The sequence below is a fragment of the Anabrus simplex genome, chromosome 1, assembly GCF_040414725.1.
Source record: "Anabrus simplex isolate iqAnaSimp1 chromosome 1, ASM4041472v1, whole genome shotgun sequence".
NCBI classification, from domain to species: Eukaryota; Metazoa; Arthropoda; class Insecta; order Orthoptera; family Tettigoniidae; genus Anabrus; species Anabrus simplex.
The window spans coordinates 413609915-413629270 of NC_090265.1; the positions used below are offsets into that span (position 1 = coordinate 413609915).

General features: G+C 39.9%; 1 protein-coding gene and 1 long non-coding RNA gene across 7 annotated transcripts in view; one reads left to right on the forward strand and one right to left on the reverse strand.

Annotated features, from left to right (window-relative positions):
- LOC136856874 (uncharacterized) overlaps positions 1 to 8154 on the forward strand; it is a 55692-nt gene extending 47538 nt beyond the window's left edge. The window contains exons 2-3 of the long non-coding RNA XR_010858471.2: positions 7288 to 7399; positions 7522 to 8154. This is a non-coding gene — a long non-coding RNA (uncharacterized lncRNA). The remainder of the gene's footprint in view (positions 1 to 7287; positions 7400 to 7521) is intronic.
- asf1 (histone chaperone asf1) overlaps positions 1 to 19356 on the reverse strand; it is a 115213-nt gene that overhangs the window by 30141 nt on the left and 65716 nt on the right. The window lies entirely within an intron of this gene.

Genomic DNA, 19356 nt, shown 5'->3' on the forward strand with positions numbered 1-19356 from the left:
TCTAAATTTTAAAAAATGATACATCAGTGCTTGGTGTAAGCATAAAATGTCAGTCTTCAATGCTTTGTATATTAAACAAAGTAAGTATAAGACCTGTGGAAGCGTTTAAATTTGTTAGGGCTACATGTTTACGGAATAGAATAGGGCTGTAATGTTTTAACAGGTTATGAGTAAAACCCGTCAATTCATTAATCCTAGTGGTTTTTCGTATAATCTGTAATGGAAAGAATAAGGATGATTATTTATGCTGAATAACGTGTAAGAGATATATAATCGGATAAATGTGAGAGTGTAACTTACTCTTTATCTTGTTCTAAGAATTCAACCTACGGAATGAAGTTCATAACCTGTAATCAGCTGAGAATGGCTGAGAATTTGGTGTGGCCTCACTAAGGAAGACTTCTTTTGCGAATCAGTTCTGATTTACTCTGTGCAGTACCTCAATATCTGTCACCTTTTCGATCTACGAATTTTAATGATCCTGTTAAGAATATATTCCCATGACTCTGGCTGAGCCACTATCAAGTAGCACCACCTGCACAGTATATTTTTCTTCCATTCTGACATATCACGATTATAATCTCCACCTTTATTGTTCCACTGTATCCTCTGTGATTTACGCCTGTAATAAATTGTGTTATTCTAATACAAACTGTGCTGATCTTATTACTTTCCGAAACACCGAGCCTTTTCAACAGGTTGTGGGCCAAGGATGTACGTTTGTAAAGTGATTAAATGTGCAGTGATAAAATACATTGAAAAATAAGATGCATGGAAATACTGTGTCGCGCAAGATTGACGAAGTTGAGTTAAATCTTCAACCAAGTGTCTTCTGCAAAGAAATAGTGTGAAGATGAACACTTCAAGTATGGTGCATATCGAGATGTTGTCAAATGACAATTTCGAGACACAGAAAATTCACATTGATTCTGTGTTAGTAAAAAATCGTACATGGGCGTACGAATCTGGGACAAAGGTTAAGCCTGAATTGGTTGCCGATAATACAGCCGCTATTACAGAATGGGAAGAACGTGACAGTGAAGTAATGTCAGATATTCACTTGGCGATTCAACCCTCGAAATTGAAACAGAAAAAACATTGTATCACTTCGCACAAACTGTGGCTAAAACTAGAGTCGATTTACCAATCAAAGGCGCCTGCATGGAAGGCAACATTATTAAAGCAGATCGTGCTTCAAAGAATGAGTGAAGATGGGGACGTAAGTGATCATTTGTGGAGATTTTTCGATACCGTGGACAAGCTGAATGGTATGGACACGGCAACAACAATGATTTGTTATCCATATTACTCCTGTATAGATTGCCAGTCAGTTTCAAAAACTTTCATAGCGCGATAGGATCTCGCCACGAACTTCCAAAAATAGTCGAAGAAGGTGATGCGGGGAGGAGTGATTAAAACGTGATACACAACTGTATGACTGCTGAACGAAAATATAAGAACAAGAATTACAGAAAGCTCATAAGAAAGATGGATAAAGGCAAAAAAGAAGGAACCACATCTTTTCGTTGCTATAATAAAAAAAAAAAGGTTATAAGGCAAAGGAGTATAAACAGAGTAATGCTGATCATGAAAATGCCCACAAGGCCGAAGGAAGTAACCTGTTTTATATGACAACAGAACTGAACTCGTGCACATACCCCTTTTCGCAAGAAGTTCAATAGGAGAATGGAACCAGGGGAATTGATTCACTCCGATACTTGTGGCCCTATGAGTTTCCTCAAATGGAGATGCGCGTTACTTTATCACAGGTGACGATACGACCGAAAGGTGCCAAGTGAAGTTTCTTCATCAGAAAAATGAACTCATTAATAAGTTTCAGGACTTCAGAAAATGTTCGGAAAAACAGGACAATGCGAAGATAAAGATTTTACAAAGATGGTACAAAGTTTGTGAATTCCCAATTCAAAGCACCATTGAAGAGCTCCGGGATCGTATGACGACTGACGATTCTGTGTAACCCTGAACAAAATGAGGCAGTGGAAAGGAAAAAAACCATACACTCGCCAAGATGGCCAGATGTTTATTAATGCAGCCCAGACTTCCTCCCTCTTTCTGGGCAGAGGCTCTTACAATAGCAAATTAAATTAAGAACAGATGCCCTACAAGTAAACTGGGTGGACAATCTCCTTATGAAGCATGGGCTGAAATGGTTCCAAATGTTTGTAAATTAGAAAAATTTGGATGTGAAACCTACTGCCTAAATTGATTGCCGAACGTGGGAAAATTCGACCCTCGCTGCATAAAGAGCATATTCCTCGGCTATGCGAAGCAGTCCGAAGGTTTCAGAATTTGGATACCACAGGAACGAAAAGCGGAAATCTTACGTGGTGTCAAGTTTTTGAAAGGGGATAGAAAAGAGCAAAAATACAATCATGATATTTTCCTAAGTCAGCTCACAAAAATATTTCCTTGCCAGGCAGACATCAATTTTTGGAAATGAGACAGTCTCTCAAGTGCATTGGCACTGCCGGTGGCTCTAAGCAGTCTACGCAGTGGCCTCCACGGTATGCACTAGCCATGCGTCTTGGTGGGTGTGCTATTTACCAACTGATGAGCCCAACTTAGCACACTGGGGCGAAACGCTGGCAACCAAGAATGAGTTAGCTGGAAAATTTATAATGTCCAATAACGGACCAACTACATAGGTTCTTTCATCTCAAATACTCGTCAACTGAGATGCCTGCAGACATATTAAGCAAGGTGCTATTGAAGGATAAGCACTGGAAGTGCTTTGAATGTCTGGGTGTCAGAAGACTGAAATATTGAAGCTGGTTCAGCCTTTGAGAGGGGGTGTTGAGAATATTTATATTCAGGGCCTTTCATATAAACCCAGACTGAATGCACGGTGTACTCTGCGTAACAGCAGCTGCAGTATACGTAGGCAAGTCAATCTGCAATTTTGCTCTAATTGTCTTTATGTCGACTCTATGGTGCTACGTGCTCAGTAGCCACTAGATTGCACCATTGTCTACGTTTGAGGTAGGTTTCAGCATTATCAGATCAGTATAGCTTGCGCTGTTTCGACATAAATATCGCCGCACCACACTCTCTTTGCACCAAGGAAGAACAGCGTTCCGTAATCCATTCATTGTGATATGAGGGTGTACCAGGAGTGGAAATTCATAGACGACTTTCAACACAACACAGGGACAATGTTTTGCCGCAGCGAAGTGTTTACTAGTGGATTGAACAGTTCAAAAATTGGTCGCACGAATATGAAGAATGAGGAAAGATCCGGGTGTCCATCTGCAGCCGTAAGTGATACAAATATTGAACAAGTGTGTGATATGATCCCGAATAAAGAGTGACTGTTCTATGAGTACTGCCACTCTTCGCATGGATAACAGCTTCACAACACCTTCTCGTGCTTCTGACACGGCTCTGCACGTTCCGTTGAGGCCGGCGCTTTCACTCTTCCAAAAGGGCGTCTTCAAGGTCTTGAGAGAGAGAGAGTGTGTGTGTGTGGATTTCTCACTTGGATGCACTGCTCCAATCGGTCCCAGACTTGTTCAATCTGATTCATGTTAGGACTTCTCGATGGCCACTCCATTTGTAAGACGTGTGCTTTTGCAGGAATCTCCAAATGATGTTGGCATCATGTGTTCTAGCATTATCATGTATGAATACCAAGTTTCCTAACATGAGGAATCATGTAGCACCAAGATCTCGTCAATGTACCGTTAAGCGATTAAAGATCCATTGTGAATGATTAGGAGATAGATTTTCATGCCAAGACTTAAACCTGCACACACCGTTAGCAGACCCACCTCCAGAAGCATCGGTAAGCTGTACTGCAGTCTGATGAAATCACTCTCACGTCTTCTCTAGACTTGCAACCATCCGAATGATATAACATGAAACAGGATTTACCCGAGAACAACACAGCATGCCAATGTCTTAGCTACCAGTGCAGATGATCTCCAGCAAAATGCTGTCTTCTACCACGATACTGTCTCGTAAGTTATGAATTTCATTATGGTCCATATTGACAATTGATCACTATCAAAGGGCAGAGAAAGGTCCACCTATAGAAATGTATCCACAGATACTAATTCGTATTTTGAGCAACCCCAATAGGTGGACCTATCTCTACACTTTTTGATAATGATATTATCTGTCAAGTGAAGGTACTTGAGAGGGTCGTTAAGATCCTAAATTGGCCTCTCGAAACCTGTTTCTGACTGTTTGGTCACCAAGGCATACTCCAGAAACCTGCTGTAGGTCCACATGCAGTGCTCATGCTGGAGAGCAGCCGTGAGATTGTTTTCATTTGGGGTCTAATAGTACCTGGCAACACTTTGTTTCCTTTTTTTTTTTCTTTGCTAGGGGCTTTTACGTCGCACCGACACAGATAGGTCTTATGGCGACGATGGGATAGGAAAGGCCTAGAAGTTGGAAGGAAGCGGCCGTGGCCTTAATTAAGGTACAGCCCCAGCATTTGCCTGGTGTGAAAATGGGAAACCACGGAAAACCATTTTCAGGGCTGCTGATAGTGGGATTCGAACCTACTATCTCCCGGATGCAAGCTCACAGCCGCGCGCCTCTACACGCACGGCCAACTCGCCCGGTTTTCAGTTTCCTAGAAATGTATCCACAGTTACCAAATCGTATTCTGAGCAATCCCTACGGTTCTGGCAATGTACCTCCGCGAGTAGCCCTCTTGAAAGCGTAAGTGCATGAATGATTTCAATCGATGATAACTGCTTCCCCGTTGCCTACCTAGGTCAGCACTATCAGCCATGGCTTCAAAACCCTGCACTTCACACAGGTCAACCTCTGCTCACACTTTGAATTAAGGTACTCGTACCTTTGAACAGACACTAACACCTCCCAAACATCCAGATGAGAGTGGAGCCCTCTGATACATAAATGGGACATGATATTGCCTTAATAGTCCAATCCCCATCCCACTACGCATTCATACAACATAGTTAGGAATATCTAAATACATTACCAAATTTGTTTTTGAGTAGTGTATTAGATGATAATCATGATGATGGAAATGGGGATGCTGTATTGCTGTGGGCTGATAATTTCCAACTTAACCTTATACATGACAGTAAGCTTCCACCAAGTTTCAACAGTGGTCGATGGAAACGTGGTTACAATCCAGACCTTATTTTTGCCAGTGAACATGTATCTCAGCAGTGTGCGAAATCAGTCTGTTCTCCCCAACCCAACTCTCAACATCACCCTATTATGTGCCAAATAACCACTGTAACACGACTGATTACAGTACCTCTTCGGAGAAGGTTTAACTTCAAAAAGGGTAATTGGGAAAAAATTTAGCAATACACTTGACAGCTTCATAAGGGAGATTCCTCCAGAACCAGAATCTTACGACACTTTTGTTGACGCAGTACCGTGCCGAGAGCCTCGCGTTTATCAGCACCCAGAGGTTGCAGAACACATTACTACTGCTGATGTAAAAGTCTACCTAGAGAAGTACCTTGCCCTCTTCGAAGTGAACCCTTTCAGCAAAGAGACAATTTCAGCCGGACATGACTTACTCTCTTCAATCTCAGACAACAAAAGGAAAACTTGATTGAAACTGATGGAGGAAACACATTTCTCAGTTAATAGTCAAAAGGCTTGGAGGCTCCTGAAAAAACTGAACAATGACTCAACTAAATGCTCAGTCCATGCAAATGTCACAGCCAATCACATTGCTTCACAGTTGCTTAATAATGACAAATCACGATCAACTATTAGGAAATCACCGGGGAATCTGAGGCTATCAGTAGTTTAGCCAGACCATTTAATCTCACTGAATTAGAAACTGGTATTACAATGTGCAAAAGTGGTAAAGCTGCAGGTTTGGATGATATCTGTTCTGAGCATATAAAGCACTTCAGTTCTGGAACAAAGTTGTGGCTCGTGGAATTATTCAACAACATCCCAAAAAATTGGCGGAAGGCACGGGAGATTGCAATCCTAAAACCAGGCAAAAACCTTGAAGATCCAAAAAGTTATAGACCAATATCTCTTTTATGCCACCTGTATACAATCATGGAACGAATGATTTTGAATCGCCTTACTGAAGTTGTTGACCCACTTCTTATTCCACAGCAGTCAGGATTTAGACCTGGAAGAAATTACACCTCCCAGATTTTGCATCGAACTCAGCATATTGAAGATGTCTTCGAGTTAAAAAAGTCACAGGCATCACATTTGTTGATCTCACAGTGGCGTATGACACGGTAAACCACACACACATATATATATATATATATATATAAACTTTATTGCGCACAAGTTGTGGAGTATTAGGATACATTAATCAATACAGAGGTCTATGATTGATTTCACACGATTTTTACACGACAGTACGTGATATCGGTCACAATGTTTACCACAGAGTTCACATATGCACATCGAGTCTGGGTCGTGGTATGTCTTCGACCTACAGATTTTGTGATGGTAGCCATGGACAGTCATGGAATTTACAAAATGTCTCAGGTAATGGTTTGTGCCGGTCCAGGCTCTGTTCATCATGGCCTCTGAAGAGTAGAACTCTGGCCATATCTCCTTCTTTTTCTTCTCCCTCTCTAACCGCAGTTTCTTCCAGTTCTCTGTACAGGGCAGATTGAATTTCCATCTCAGGTCCTCTATTAGAAAGGTTTCTCTCGCGAGTTCGTACGCTAGTCTTGACTTGGTGTACTTCGAAATTCCGAGGGCTGCTTTCAAGAATCTGGCTTTCACTTTTTACATTCGTATTAGGTCTCTATAGCTTAACTTTTCCCGCGTTATCTCTATTCCGTATGTTAGAATAGGAACGATTTTGGCTTCAAAGGGCTATAGCTGTATCCCGGGAAAGTTTGCTTAATGACATGATGTCGTAGATGGCTTTGTTTGCGGCAGCTGCTCGTTGTGTTGTGTGAATTCTGAATGAGTGTGCTGTTGTCTGGACCGTTACACCCAGATATTTGAAGCTGTTCGTAGTTTGTAGAGGTTAATGTTTGAGGTAAATTTTGTCCCTTGCGGATAGGCGTCCTCCTTTCCCGAAGGCCATGTGTACGGTCTTTTCTGCGTTTATTTGCAGTCCGTTGTATTCAGCCCATGTTCCTAGAGCATTTATTCCTTTCTGGAGTTCGTTAGTATCGTGAGAACCCATCACCATGTCGTCTGCATATATATAAATTTTGAGGGACGGAGCGGAAGTTCTTATTGCTGTTAAAAAAACTTCACAGTCTTACTACAGATCTTGAGTTAACACGACTGGTAGCTACACTTCTTCATAACCACCAATTCTTTGTTGAATTTCAGGGTCGGCCACGTCGCTGGCGAACTCAAAAGAACGGCTTGTCTCAAGGAAGTGTACTGGTTATGCTATGAGAACATCAAGAAGAGGACCAAGAAATCACTTGCAAATGAGAAGGCAAGTGTCAAATATATTTTTTTATTTTGTGGGAAGAGTAGTTTATAATAATTCATATTCATGTCATCTAATCAACGTACATTAATGATACTCCTTGTAATGAATTCGTTTTATGTTTTCAGACTGAACTACATAAAACAGGTGGAGGCAGTGCTGTTATTTCCACACTGAGTAGTTCAGAAGAAAAGTTAATTGGTGCGCTACAGCAGCAATTTTAGCCATTACCAAATCCTTTTGACGACGACCAGAATTTCCATCCTGCGGTAGATGACTCGGGCAGGCAGCAACCAGGAGTGTTAGTAGAGGTAGTAGAGGATGTGGAAGTGGATGAAGAAGGTGTGATAAAGGAAATTCCTGTTGATAACAGTGCGCTTCCTCCAAGAGAAAGTGTGACCCGTCATGAAGCATCGAGTTCAGCGTCCGGAAGGGAGGCGACAGTTTGTATCAGTTAAAACAAGAATTTTATTCTAAAAGGTTAAAATATTTAGAACGTGAACATGAACTTAACTTGCGGAATTTAGAAATGGATTACAAAATAAAAGAACTTCAGTTTAAAAGTCTTCAAAATTAAGCATTTCAGGTTGTGAAATATGTAAAATTAAAATGTAAGATTATTATTAGCTGATTCGTCAATTGATATTTACATGATACATATTACGTTGTTGATCACTTCCACTATGTTCTATCTATAGGAACAGTATTTGCAATTATAGTCGGATTTATTCAATCATATCCTTTATTTACAGGATTGACATTCAACCCAAATGATTAAAAATCCAATTTACAACTATATTTGCAGGTGTAAACTTAACATTCTTTCCCCAACATTTCTTAGGATTAGCTGGTATACCACGATGTTACTCTGATTATCCAGATAGTTATACTTCAAAGAAATATTGTTTCAAGATTGATCTATGATCTCGTTTATCTGAATTATTTTCGTTATGTGAGAAAGTATAATTTCAAATTGAATTGTATTATTCCCTATAAACATGGTATGCTCATGATTTCATTAATTACAGATCCATACTTCAGAAATATGCTTTAAAAAAATATAGATCTAATATCTATTGATCCAACCCGTATTTTAAATACAGAGGCTACACCTCACCTCATCAAATTTTTAATAAACCTAATCATTTAATTACTTTAATATTAGTAAACTACTTAATTCTCACTTTAATTGTAAAAAAATCACAATTCGCACAGTATTACGTGAATAAGTTGTTAATAATAGCAAATTTAGAAATGGATTACAAAATAAAATAACTTCAGTTTAAAAGTATTCAAAATTAAAATTAAGCATTTAAGCTTGTGAAATGTGAAGTCAAATTGGCACAACTTTATCTAAGGCTCACCAGTGCAGACAGAACTGTTGTTTAATGTTCGTCATTGATTAGTTTCTAGTATGACACGCCAACGTTTTCGTTGCTATGGTAATCAAGTTACTGCTGAAAATGGACGTCGGTGTTTGTGGTGAACGCAATTAAGGTACATTCTATGTTGGTATAAATGTTTCTTTTTTCTATATCCTTCTTTATGTGTGTGTATGAAATCATTTTGCCAGTAACAGAGCCATTGGTCTCGATACGTTAGGTCCGGCTAGTCAGAAAATCATTGGTCTGGATTCGTTAGATCCGGCTAGTGAAAAAAACCAATGGTATGTGATCGAGGAAAGGGGGTCTCGGGGCGTAAGCCCCCAGGTTAGAAGCGGCTTTAGGCCTCTATTTCTTATTCATATTACAACCGGGCGAGTTGGCCGTGCAGTTAGGAGTGCGTAGCTGTGAGCTTGCATCCGGGAGATAGTGAGTTCGAATCCCACTGTCGACAACCCTGAAGATGGTTTTCCATTCCCCATTTTCACACCATGCAAATGCTGGGGCTGTATCTTAATTAAGGCCACAGCCATTTCCTTCCAACTCCTAGGCCTTTCCTATCCCATCGTCGCCAATAGACCTATCTATGTCGGTGTGACATAAAGCCACTAACAAAAACAAAATAATATTGTATTACATCATAAGTCGCATCATTCCAAGATTGTTAAATCATGGCTGGCAGTGGATTCTGCCACTGGCTGAAGATTTACTCTTTGAAACATCACTCCCATAATTCAAGACAGTGAGATGTTCTGCCTTGAATTATGAGAACGACATTTCATTGGCGTAATCTCCAACCAATGGCAGAGTCCATTCGCCCACATGATTACTATGTTATTTATCTTTTCCGTGCTGAGGTGCTACACATTAACTGTGCCACTGTCATGCTGTACAACGCATAATTAATGTCAATAATTTTAGGCGTGTCTCACTCATGGCCTTCTGAGTAAACAATATATTTTAAAAAGTATTGTTAAATCGATGTTCACCAGTTACAATAGGCTTATGAAATAATGTCACTAACCAGTAACACATGTAAACTTTGCAGGAGGTCACAAAATATAAAACAAGCACAATAAATAAACAGCCATCCATATTTTATTTATCCTTTCCATGCTGAGGTGCTACACATTATAACTGTGTCATTGTCATGCTGTACAATGCATAATTAATGTCAATAATTTTAGGCATTTCTCACTCATGGCCTTCTAAGTAAACAGTATTGTAGCAGGAAGGCATAGGCCCTGGCACATACGAGTTGTAAATTTTTTTTTTTCTTTGCGTTTAGGCCATCTGTGGACCACGGTGCTTGTGTTCTAGCTGTGTTTTTTTCTTCGTCTGCCCCTTTTAGCATACTGGATTGTGTTCTTAGTGGCCTCTTGAGCCTTCCTGTTGGCCCAGTATTCCTTCATTTTCTCGCTGAATTCTTTCCTGCGCTCCTCTGACCAATTCCCGGCTCCTTTGTGGCTGGCTGATGTAAGGGATGTTAGGAAAGGTTTAGTTTTGACCATTAAACGGTATGCATTTCTGTCAGTAATGGCGGCTTGATTAATATTAAGCTCTGCAAGATCTTTGTCCACTTGTTTGGTCCAGGGGAATCCAGTAGCTTTGCCTTTGTTAGCAACCTTGAAGATCTTATGGGATAATCTATTAGGATCCATTCTGTATAGGTGTCCATAGAAAGTCAGACGTTTTCTCCTGATGGCATCTATGAGGTTTTCTTGATGCTGGTAGAGCTCATTGTTGGGTTTGTACCATCGCCTTCCATCTGGTAGGATCCTTGGCCCTATTATTCTTCTCAGGAATTTCCGTTCTTGCACTTCCAGGGCTCTCAGTGGGGTTTTTTTAGTTAGGGATAGGCATTCTGCTGCATAGAGGACTGATGGTCTGACTACTGCATTATAGTGTCTCAGTTTTACATTCTTTGATAAATGCTTTGAGGCATACAGTTTTCTGCAGGCATGGTAGGCCTTGTCTAATTTGATTCTCCTTTGTTCAAGAGCCATCGTTTCACTTAGGTCCTCCGATACCCACTCTCCGAGGTACTTCACATTTTTAGCTCTCTTGATGTGTTTTGTATCACTGACTCCCATTGTTGTAGGGGCATCTTTGATGTTGGTCATAAACTAGGTCTTTCCAATGTTGATCATGAGGCCCGCTTTAGCTGCAATAGAGTGCAGTGTTTGAAGCTGCATAGTGGCCTCATGCATGTCGTTTGCTAATAAAGTAAGGTCATCAGCAAAGGCCAGGCATGGAATCCTCAGGTTGTCTGATTTAAACCCCATTCTTAATCCGGTGTTCTCAGGTAATGACCTGGTCCATTCTCTTATGATCTTTTCCAGGACACAGTTAAATAATATGCATGAGATACCATCTCCTTGCCTCACCCCTGTTTTGATTGTGAAGCTCTCTGATAATTGACCTCTAAACTTAACTTTGGAAGTGGTGTTGTGCACGGTGGCTTGCACCAACCTATTAATTTTTTCGTTTAGTCCCAGTTCTCTTAAGGTGTTGAAGAGTGTGATCCTATCCACGGAGTCGTATGCCTTCTGGAAGTCGACAAAGATAGCTACCCACTGTCGGCATCTTTTCTTGCTATATTGAAGGATGGTCTTCAGATTTTGTATCTGTTCAGCACAAGACCTTGCAGTTCTGAACCCTGCTTGATATTCTCCTAATTCTTTATCCAGTTGTCTTGTTATGTGCTGTTCCAGAATCTTGGAAAAGACTTTATACGATAAAATTTTATTTTATGAGCATACAATTAAGTTCCGATGCACGAACAGCCGTGTGAGAGAAGGTTCTTGTTCCCACTGCGCTGCACGAGGGAGAACGCAAGTCAAGCAAGGTCAAGTGATGTCACCGCTGCCTATAGCTTACCTCCCCTTTGGAATTTTCTCGATTATTTTAATGAACTTTTTAACGCCTGGACCGATGAACACAAGACCAACGCTGAATTGTAGCTAATATTCTGGAAGTAAAACCCTGCAAATTTGAAGTCAATCCATTCCAGTGGTTCCCGAAATATGAAAAATTAAAGCTAGGAAGGAATCCTCGGCCCTTCATCACCTGATTCCGAGCGCTGCTCGCAAGACCCGTATAAAAAGGTCAGTGGACCAAGGCCATAACCAGTCCAGTGCACAGTGTGCAGAGTATGTGTGTGTGTGCAGTAAGTGTGCCGTAAAGACTATTCTCCGTCGCGATTTGCGAGGGCATAGTAGTGGCCACACTCGAACGCTGTTAAACTAATACAACAACGTTGTACGTAAAGTTTCTGCCGCGCCGACGGAAATATTCTAGACATTTCTCCGACTGAATTGTCGTGACATAATACTTGTAATTTTATTAACCGAGTGAAGCTATAATTGGAAGCGAGAATTGAAGTGTCCAATATTTTACTGACCAGTATACGACATCGTGAACTTTACCAATTTCACGTTATTCTGAACTGTGGTAATATTCTAAATCATTGCGTGTGGTGAACTGAAACCCTAATTTAAGACCATTTCAATCAATCTAAGACATATTTCTCTTACGATAGTATAACAGTGAACTGTATGAGACAGTATTTCAAAGGACATTCGTCCCATAACAGGGCTAGAAATAACTATTTTCTTGTGCACTTTCTCGACCTTTCGATCACCACTGTGAGAAACCCAGTGAACATTAAGGATTTTTATGACTATATTAAGTAGTACAGACAAGTGTGGTGTAAATCCAGCCACAAAATCGCTTTAACCTGTGAATAATATTATTTCAGAGACTGTGGAAGAGACCGTTATAACTCACAATTTTCAAGTATATGGACTGTGATCATTACTTTACAGTCGAATCTCAGACATAATTATTGACAATTATGAACTGTGTTAAATCTCAAACCCATGGACTGTGTATATAAAAACCGTGTTTTCCGTAGCATGGACTGCGAATGCTAATTCAACACCATAAAATTAATATAAGAATAGAACTGTGCATTACCACTCATGTCGGTGTGTAGTATTAATATCCGTGATATTTGTGAGCTCAATAGTGCCAATCGAACTTTCTGTGTTCCGACATTGCCTCCAAGAACAACGGAAATCTTGGCAAAGTGCTACGAGATTCTGCTACATTGAACACCGCTTCCAACGAGGGATTTAAGTGGTTTCTTCGGTTATGGTACCCATCGAGGGACATCGACGGGGGAGACTGACGTGGTATCTTCACTGAACATCGCCGGTGCCGAGTTCGAGCCTTGGCCGCACTACGCGGAATGTTCCCGACACCAAGCCGCCGTACAGCACAACTCCAACACTTGTAAACAGATCTTGTATTCTGAGTAAGTAATCAAACTGACTGACTTTTTACAAAGCACTTAGTTCATTACAGTGCTCTAGCAAGTGCTTCGTGTGAATATCAACTCATAATTTATCATCATTCAAGTGTTCATATTTTGCTATAAATTCCTTTTCAAATTGAATTCATTCTACCTAGATGAACTTGAGGAGTTACAAGTGCTTTATTAATTTCATTTTTCAATTCAAACGAACTGTAAGAGACATACAGCAAGTGATCAAATATTTTATTTAATTTATCTAAGTTTTCATGACTATGTGTTCATTTTTATGCTCTAAAAATTAGAAAGACTGTAGGTTGTACATGATCTATAAAAGAGTACTATTTATTTTGGACAACCTCAAGCAAAAAGGTGTCACAGAAGATAGTAACATCAATCTTTTATTTTGCACTTTTGGGCAAATATTAACTAGAAATTTGAATTTGCAATTCCAATTGCAGGGTGATATATCTGTGGATATTTTTAATAAATTCTATCAAAAAGATTTACCATCTATTATTCGCCCTGCGATACTATCCGTCTCTGTACCTGCTCCAAAATCAACCGAACACTACCTGAGATCCTTCCCATGCTCTAGCCCCACAATCATTTCCTGATACAATATATTTTGAAAAGGGCAACTACTTAAGTATCGATGTTCGCCAATTGCAATAGGCTTATGAAATAATGTCACTAATCGGTAACACATGTAAACTTTGCAGAGGTCACAAAATATAATAAAAACAAGCACAGTAAATAAACAGCCATCCATATGCAGAAGGAAGGACCATCAGCTGTCATTCGGAATTCACCAACATAGACTTCAAGGGAAAAATATTTACGGTACCAAAACAATTTCCTGTACACTGTTACAATAAACAAATGTAAAATAACATCAAATCCTTTGCCAAAAAATGTATGGGATCTTCAGCATTTCAAATAAAACTTCATTGAAAAAAAAAAAGACATCTCCACTCAATGCAATATTAACAAAATGTCTACAAAAGTAGAACTGCAGAGAAAATTCCTTCTGAATAAGTTACTTTGGTGTTTACGTTTCGGCAAATCTAGTCCAAATTATGGTATTAATTCAGAGTACACAACATAAACAGTGAATAACCTGGGTACATAATATTGCGTGAATAAGTTGTTAATAATTGCAGTTTGCACTGCAGTATTTTGTCCCCTCTGTCCTTCATTCGCAGCCACTTCTGGGAGGTCTATGTAAGGCATTTCCTCTCTTGCAGAATGGTGATCGATATCAGGAAGTCATCATTTTCACTTATAGCTACATTGCTTAACACAAATGTAGCTATAATAATTGGAGGAACTCAAGGTAGTTTGACTTGAAGCTTCATCCTCAGGCATGGAAATCTTCTCTTAACCATTCCGAAGGCCCTTTCAATTGCAGATCTAGTTCTATGTGCACGGTTGTAAGCACCTTCAGCATCTGTTTCCTCATGTAAAACAGGAGTCAGTAGATAGCGACAACAACAGTATCCACTATCGCCTAACAGTAGGCCCTGTTGAAATTCTCCAGCCTGAAACTGTGCACGAATTCTGGAATTCTTAAAAATGTTACTATCATGGGCCAAACCTGGCCATCTCACAACCACATTCCTGAATCATAATTTTGAGTCACAGATGGCTTGTACGTTTAGATAAAACCACCCATGACGATTTCGAAAAATTTCAGCATCATTACCACCAGGAGATATTATGGCCACATGAGTACAGTCTACTGCCCCCAAAATGCAGGGCAAATTGCCGATTTCGTGAAAGTCTCTCATTACCTGAGCTGCTTCATGACGTTCGGTAGGCATGGTTATGAATTCTGGTCTCCATGAACCAATTTGCCTGGTCACTTTATGAACTGTTGTGGAAGCCGTTGACTTGTCAATGTTAAAGAGATCTCCAACAACCATTTGAAAACTTCCTGTAGCATAAAACCTAAGAGTTATTAGTAACATACACATGGGTGACAGGGGATAATTTCTTTGAGTACACTTTTTAGTGTGTCCTGTAACTTTAGTTCCAGTCGTTCCACTACATCATTTAATAAACAAAATCTCATTTTGAACATTTTATCACCCAATTCAATCATCGGATTCCGTCTGTGCGAAAGACGCGAGGAGCTCGTCGTAAAATCAATTCATCAGACGAAAAGTCGGAATAATCTGACATCCCTGCTAATATATATATATATATATATTACAAAATTGCTTTGTTTTGTAAACTTGAAACATAATTTAAAATAATTAATTATTGAAGCAGTATCATAAAACTAAGTAATACCAACGTGTTTGTATTGCAGCAGGCTATTGTTTATATGATATTCACATAACCTCACTTCTGAAAAAAAATCGAGCGATCTTTAACAATATTATTTAACTACTAGCATTCAAGATATTTATAATTCACCTTGATATTATTAAGGTACGGTAGCGTAACGGTTAGTGTTATTAGCAGCCGTCCTCGGGGGCCTGGGTTCGATTCCTGGTACTGCCAGAAATTTAAGAATGGCAGGAGGGCTGGTATTTGGTTGAAATGATACATGCAGCTCACCTCCATTGGGGTTGTGCCTGACAAGAGCTGCACCACCTCGGGATGAGGACACAAGTTTATTATTATTATTATTATTATTATTAAGGTATGGTATTCTTACGCAGATACAATACAAGGAAACACTCCTCAAGTCTTCAGGTCTAGTTCAATGTTTAATATGAATGATAATGATCTAGGTTCAAGGAGATTAACCGACGAATATTCGGCAGTCAAATCTGAACTTAGATCGAGAAGAGATGATCTTAGATTCGCAATTATACAACGGAAAATCGAAGTTCAACTTGACTGGCAGCCATTTTTCCTCGTAAAACTCAGATCAAATCTTTTATACAACCGGGCCTGAGTGTGTTCCACTTGAACTGTCACCACTAGCATATGCATACCTAACTCATCCATATGTGTATGTTTACTAGTTTTATCAAAATAATGGTCATTAGCTACAATATATGCTTCCTGTCTTTTCATGTGAAGACACCTGCACATGATGCAGGATTTCAGAGGAAGCATCACAACAGGCTGGTCAAATACGATGTTTCATGTCTATCGGTGTAGTCAATTGTCCCCATAGAAAATCCCCTACAGAAAATTTCAAGTGGAGCCCAATCGAGCAGAAAAGGCCAATCAACATACAAGACCTCTTCGCTAAAGCACCAATCTGGAAAGACTTAGTCAGTCAGTCAGTCAGTCAGTCATCTGCGTTTAGGGCTGTTGCCCACACTGCAGATTCCCCATCAGTTGTTTTCACAGGCTTTTCTTACATGTTATTGTCCTCTTGAATTTCAACTTTATCTTAACATTATGATCTTTCCTTTCTTTCTTTAACTGTTTATTGTCCAGGCTTGGCTTTTCCCTCGGACTTAGCGAGGGATCCCACCTCTACCGCCTCAAGGGCAGTGTCCTGGAGCTTCAGACATTGGATCGGGGGATACAACTGGGGAGAATGATCAGTACCTTGCCCAGGCGGCCTCACCTGCTATACTGAACAGGGGCCTTGGTGGGGGATTGGAAGATTGGAAGGGATAGACAAGGAAGAGGGAAGGAAGCGGCCGTGGCCTTAAGTTAGGTACAATCCCGGCATTTGCCTGGAGGAGAAGTGGGAAACCACGGAAAACCACTTCCAGGATGGCTGAGGTGGGAATCGAACCCACCTCTACTCAGTTGACCTCCCGAAGCTGAGTGGACCCCGTTCCAGCCCTCGTACCACTTTTCAAATTTCGTGGCAGAGCCGGGAATCGAACCCGGGCCTCTGGGGGTGGCAGCTATTCACACTAACCACTACACCACAGAGGCGGACATGATCTTTCCTACTTTTTAAAGTCTCCGCTCAAGCTTATTCATCTACTAATGTCATTCCGCGCCATCTCTCCACTGACTGTTAGGAACTCGCCACCAAATTCAGCAGCTTGTCTCCTTACTCCCAAGTCTTCCCGGCCCAAAGGATTTTGTCAGAAATCACCTAGAACAAATCGTGCGCTTTCCTTAGATCTGTTCCAGATCTTTTATCAAGTAATCCTGGTGTGGATTCCATACACCGGAACCACAATCTAATTGTTTAATTGAGGTCTTGCCAGAGATTTAGCTACATCTCCTTTACATTCTTACTACAACCCCTAAATACTCTCATAACCAAGTGAAGAGATCTATAACCTTTCTTTACGACCTTGTTAATGTGATTACCCCAATTCTTTATGTTAACGCCTAGGTACTTACAGTGATCCCCATGAGGTACTATCACCCAATCAACACAGTAATTAAAACTTTTGGTGAAACTTACAACCTGACTTTTCATCCTGTTTACCATCATGCCATTGTCTGCTGTCTACCTGACGATGTCCAGGTCTTTTTGTAGTAGCTACCAATCCTGTAACTTATTTACTACTCTATACAGTATAACATCATCTGCAAATAGCTTTATCTCTTGATTCCAGTTCTTTACCCATATCTTTTATTTATATAAGAAAACAAAGCTCCAATAATACTGCCCTGCCCAACTTAGCAGGTTCGATCCTGGCTCAGTCCGGTGGTATTTGAAGGTGCTCAAATACGACAGCCCCGAGTCGGTAGATTTACTGGCACGTAAAGGAACTCCTGCGGGACTAAATTCCGGCACTTCCGAAGACCTTAAAAAGTAGTTAGCGGGACGTAAAGCAAATATTATTATTACTGCCCTATGGAACCTCCTCTTAACTGTTACAAGATCAGATAACACTTCATCTATTCTAATTCTCTGAGTTCTGTTTTCTAGAAATTTAGCCACCCATTCAACCACTCTTTTTTCTAGCCCAATAGCTCAGTTTTGTCAGCATTCTTCCATGGTAAACTGAGATCATCCGCTACAATAACGTTCCTTTCTGTGTCATTCCCCACATAGCTGATTACCTTGTCAAATAATTTCACATCAGCGTTAAGAGTCAGCCCTGTCAGTTCTGTACACATCAAAAACATCAACTTGCCTATTATCTTTAGAGAAGTATTTCACCTAAAAGTTCCCATTTCTTATCCTTAAACTTTTTCGTAGCTTACAAATTCTCAACCACTATTTTACGTGAATGACAGGAGTTTTCTTTCTTTTTTTTTCTTCTTCTTCATGTTTCTGTTGGTGATTTGACATATAGTACCTTTTGAGTTTATATTCTTTCAACACTGCTATCGCTAGTAAGCACACTGAAGTTTGTCATCTTCTGAAAGTGTAAAGAGATGTCCCAGGTTAATTTATGTGCTTTAGCTAGCTTGTTTGTTCTTATTTGGATCAAGATATTTTAATTTAGGTTGTTATTACTTCTCTTACGTATTTGAATTGGTTGAAAATTTTGACTTTATCATCATTTATGCTTATATCTTTTAATGATGTTTGTTTTTGGAACATAATTTGTTTTTCCAGATTTTGCGATGTTCTGAAATTTTGATATCTGTGTTTGAGCTTTGTCTAAGTCAGTTGCTAGTGATGTCAAGTCACCAGCAAAACCAAGGCAGATTGTTTCGATTTTCCTGCCTCTTTTTATTTTCAGGAGGCATTTCTTAAACCATTTCCAGAGAACAGCTGAACACTAGGGATGAGAGTCCATCACCCTGGCGTAGTTCTCCCTTGAACTTCACTTCTCACTGGGTATTTGTGAGGGTCAATTTTATTATATTTATTGATTTGGGGTGTAGTCTGATTTTTAGTAGACATTCCCTGTGGGAACAATTGTACACTTTTTTGAAGTCTATAAATGTTATCACCATATCTCTGTTTTTTCTGCAGTTGTAATCCATTATTAGTGCAAAACGCACGATTTGGTCAGGACAGTAGAGTTGGCTAGTGTGTGCCTGCTTCGAAATAGTGAGCCGGCGCAATCAGCTGTATCGATGTCTCAACACAACAATGCTTCACTGTTTTGAAGCAGCAAAGCTTTGAAACAGTGATGGTACTAAGTTTATCCTCTCACCTCAAGAGACAACACTCCACATGATATTGCCCTGAAGACGAGACAAAACTCATTAATAGACGCTTCATATTTCGAACCGCCAGTCAAGTCACTAAAAAAATAATATACTCCACAATGTAATGTCTTTGTTTTACACATAAAAAGGACATTATTGTTCTCAAAGCAGGGTCATACAACAACAGAAAGATGCTCCCTTTTGTCAAGTGTAAAAATTTCAAAATATTACGTTTTTAATCTTCAATTTGAAGTAGATTTTTAAACTGGATTAGGTCA